This window comes from Protobothrops mucrosquamatus, unplaced genomic scaffold, assembly GCF_001527695.2.
Source record: "Protobothrops mucrosquamatus isolate PMUCROS unplaced genomic scaffold, P.Mucros_1.0 scaffold4264, whole genome shotgun sequence".
NCBI lineage: Eukaryota > Metazoa > Chordata > Lepidosauria > Squamata > Viperidae > Protobothrops > Protobothrops mucrosquamatus.
Genome location: NW_015390182.1, coordinates 82,593 through 87,486, shown reverse-complemented (window position 1 = coordinate 87,486; position 4,894 = coordinate 82,593).

Here is a 4,894-nt window from a genome sequence, read left to right as displayed (position 1 = left end):
TAAGTCGAGGACTAAACCGGTCGTAAGTTGACTACCCAACCGGTCGTAAGTCGAGGACTTTCCCTGCCCGGGAGCGCCGCACATGCGTGGTTCCGCCCCCTGTGCCGGCCGAGGCGTAGCTGGCAAGCGGCAGAGACGGAGCAGGCTGACCACCAGCTGGCCCAGCCCAAGGGAGGTAAGGCACCCACCGGAAAAGGGGGAAAAAAATGGCGGACAGCCTTGCTTGGCGACCCCCGTGAAATGGTCGATCGACCCCAAATGGGGTCGCGACCCATAGGTTGAGAACCGCTCCACTAGAATATAAACAGAGAGCAAAACCCACTCCATACTAGCACTGATGATGTTGTCTAGTTCGGGTGATGAAACGTCTGCATAAAAAACAACCAAGCTCAGAGAGCACTGCGAATCCCTTGTACTATAAAGATTCCAAGTTTTTTTTTTTCCAGCTCCTTTTCCAGTTTGCTTCCCTGTCACTCCATATCTTCACTTTCCCGCAGTTGTGATCTGAGAGGGCTTTAAGGACCATCAGAAGGACTTCTAGATCCCCAGAGGGATGGCTGGGGGAATGGGAAAACCATCTGTAACTTTTGCACGCAAAAACCTTAGATCCAGCTCCACTCCTGCTGTAACCACTTTGGCTTTAGTGAAGTATATTCTTAGCTGAACAAGGGCCAGGAGTCTTTACTTTTCTTACTGACCACGTTGGGACGGCTGGCAGACTCGGACAGAGCAGTGATACACTTCACAGCTGTGGCAAGGAAGGTCGTAAAACGGGTCAGGAGAAACCTAAACAACTGTCCCGCATAGCAGCAGAATTTTGGGGCTCAATTGTTGCCGTAAATCGAAGACTAATTTACCAATACTTTTGGGAGAAGCAGAGGAACGGGTGGTCCCCCTGTCTTAACAGAAGTCTCCTTACTGGACAAGTCGCTGATAGTTTTGTATCCCTGATTTTGACGACCTATCATGAACAGTTGCAATCTACTGAAGTCTATGCTGTTACTTTATTGTAGACTAGCTGCACCCGGCCACGCGTTGCTGTGGCTCAGTCTGGTTAAATGGAAAAGAAAGAAAAGAGAGAGCGCACGTTTGTAATACGTTTAATTTCACAATGCTAGCGTGTGTTGCTTTTACGTCCAACAGATGGCGCTGTTTTTCAAAAAAAGCATGTTTTTACCTGTCACAGGTGTGACATCTATATAACAGTAGGTATAAGGTATATAAAAACATGCGCGTATTCGAATGCAACGTTGTGTCAAAATTTCAAAGCAATCGGTGAAGAACTTTCGGAGATTTAAGATTTTGAACAAACGAACATTTACATTTTTATTTATATAGATGGGGGTTTTTTGTGGTTCCAAGATAAGAATTCCCTGTATCGTGTACCTGATACCAATTGGTTTTCTATAGCAACTGCATATAATAATAAAAAAACAAGCATGCCATTTTTTAAAGCTTCATAAAGGCAAGGGACAATAGATTTGCAGTCCTTTCCACTGATTGAAGAACATAACAGACAAGTCCCACCCGGCTTATGTCTAGAATCAGGTCAGGTAGGATCTGCATACACTACAGCTCCGTGTATTCCAGCCGCCTTTTTAAATAGGAGCTGGTGTAGTTTTAATATAAATTAATTACATTTGTGCCATAAGGATAAACACTGAACAACTTTCAGGAACATAAAGTGCAATCTGTTCTGTTCATTACACACATTGCCACACATTGGTTGAAAAGCAGTCAACTTTTATTGGCAAAAACAGGGTAGCTAATTTTATCTATTAAGCTGTGTGTAAAATTGGAGGGAAAGTGGGAGAAAGTATCTTGTGCCTCCCTTGCCTTCACCTGGTGGTTTATTCATCTATAATCTGGAAATCTCTAAAAAAAACCACCTTTTTTCTTTTCTCATCTGCTGGGATACATAAAGGAAAAAGTTTTGCCTTGCCTAACTTTGACAAATCCAGAAAAATAATCTTATCGAATAATTTTCTTTATGCATTTAGGCAGTATGTAAATCTCTCCTTTTTCCTTCACAGGCATTTAACTCCAAAAAGTCCATTTTCTGTTTCCAAATGGGCATTTAGATTTAACGGGTTTTAAGGGCACTTCCACAGTGAATCTCTCAAAAAGAATTTAAAGTGTGTGGGGTGTGTGGGAAACATCTTCATTTTTTGCCAGCCTTGGAATACTAAGAACAAGAAGCAAAGAATGTCATTTAATCATTGCTTGTCCTTGACTGTCGTAAATTCTGGAGTAAGAAAGCCCTCTCCTCGCCTGTCCTTACAAAAGAGAAATAAACAAAATATCTTGGACTTTCTCCCAACAGCCTTCTTACTCCATGTTTAATGTTCGTTTATCTGTCTGAAAGCAAAACATCCAAATAGTTCTTATGAGGCCACGTTTCTCCTTAAAAGACCTGCTGGGGTGACCGAAGTCTGGGAACTGAAAAGCAGAATGTGGTGAAAGTTCTTCAGCTTTTTCCAGGAAATGGGGAATGTACCCATCCTGAAATGGGAGTTTAACTTGATTTTTAAGCGCATGCCTTTTCTTTCTGTTTACTGTCCCATTTCGGCTTCCCCGTGCACAGCCGATTTGGAGAATTAACAAATGGACGAGCTTCAGACCTGCCTAAAGAAATGCTAAAAGGACTCAAAGAGGTGCTGTTGCCACAAGGAAAACTGTTTTGCTTCCAGAACTGGGCACCTGAGCTTGTTGACTGCGCAAACTCTTCCATCTGCCGTGACAGCTGTTGGCTCAGAAGCATCCATTCACAAACAATTGCTTGCTCAATCTGTAGTCAGGCAGCCAGTATTTGGGCTGAAATATTGAGAAATGTCATTTTGTGCTTGGATCTCTAAAATGTTTGGGTTCCACCTCCATCTCGGTCTGCGTTTGAACAGTGGGTTCTTTCTGAAGGATGTCTCTGTGTTTGAAAAGTAAGGTTCCCTGAGTTTATTCTGGGGGTGGAGTCAAAAGAGGGATCGGCCTAGCATCCCTACATAGCTGCAAGTGGACTAAGTTCAACCCCCCCTTTGAGTACCGTTGACCCTTATCTAACACCTAGCAGGTGCCAACCATGAGTTGAGAAGATGCCTGTGCATAGGTATGTTTAGCAATAAATCAGTTTAATTGGACCTTCACGTGTGGACCTGATCTTTCCCGACTGACAGTTTGCATCCGGATGTCATAATGCATGTTTCATGACTTTCCCCCCTGCTGGATCGCCACGGACAGCCCCTCCCCCATCCTGAAAAAAAATTTCCTCCCTGACCCCTGGGTTTCCATGTCATGTAGGGAACATTCCCTACTCTTAGCAGAGCGTGGTTTTGCAGGAGAGAGATTTTCACTTCAACTTCTAATCGCTCAGCGCATGCATTCAAGCAGGATTGATGACTGGGTCCTGATCTGCTTGCCCCAAAAGTAACTGTTGGCATCCTGTTGGTTGTGTGCCCACAGCCCATCTGATACAGTGAAATGCATTAATGCAATTTGCACTGCCAGCGGGAGAAGAAAACTGGAGACGCAAATCTTACTCAGATGTTCCTTATTAGACAATCCTGCCAGGAAGCAGAGGCTGTTGGCTGGTGTTACCACGTCACTCCTTGTACAATGTATAGTAGTAGTAGTAGTAGTAGTAGTAGTAGTAATAACAATAATAATAATAATAATAATAGATGGGAATGATCAGTCTTACAAAGTAAGTCTGATCCCTTAAATATTTCCTGACCGTTCATTTATTCCTGTCTGATTTAACAAAGATTCCAGAAATACCTGTCCATTTTATTTGATATATTCTTCCGATATGTTAAGTGGGATTTGGATTATTGGAATGCATCACCCCTAAGCAATTGTACTGGACTGAACACCAAGAAAGCATTCTTAATTGAGATGGTAACTTCCTGACAGTTAGAACAATTAATCCGTAGAACTCCAGAAGCGGTGAATGCTCCAACACTGGAAGTTTTTAAGAAGAGACTGGACAGCCATTTGTCTGAAATGGTATAGGGTTTCCTGCCTGAGCAGGGGGTTGGACTCGATGACCTCCAAGGTCCCTTCCAACTCTGTTATTCTATACCTATTCTATTCTAATCTATTTACTCTTCTATTTTCTCTTCTCTTCTCTTCTCTTCTATTCTATTCTATTCTATTCTATTCTATTTACTCTTCTATTTTCTCTTCTATTTTCTCTTCTATTTTCTCTTCTTTTCTATTCTCTTCTATTCTCTTCTCTTCTATTCCTATTCTATTCTATTCTCTTCTATTCTATTCTATTCTATTCCATATTTTCTATTCTATTGTTCTGTTCTGTTCTATTCTATATTAATTCTATTCTATTCTATTCTATTCTATTCTATTCTATTCTATTCCATTCTATTCTATTCTATTCTATTCTATTCTATTCTATTCTATTCTCTATTCCATTCCATTCCCAAGCAAAGTCAATGGAGAAATCAGATTCACTTAACCTGTTAACAACTGCAGTGATCCACTTTACAAATGTGGCAACAGAAGCCGTAAAATGAGGCAAACGTGATTTAACAAATTTGTCACTGAGCAACATAAATTTTGGGCTCAATTGTGGTCGTACGTTGAGGACTACCTATACAATATTTTGTCCCCTTTTCTCAGGGCTTTAGAAAAGTTCCAGTTCTCACCAAGAGGTGGCAGGCTAACAGCAGGTTGTGAATGGCCATTGAAGTGTTCAGCCAAGTGGAAACACAACGTTGGGCAATCTCTCCCTAGGTTTGTCCTAGCACCGGCATTCTTAGACTACCAAACTATCTCTGTTCTGGAACTGGGACAAAGGTCAACCAACTACCTAACACTTAGTCATTGTGTGTCGGCCAAAGTCTAAAGGCTAACCTTCTGTCCATTTATTTTCCACTTCTGTTCCTCC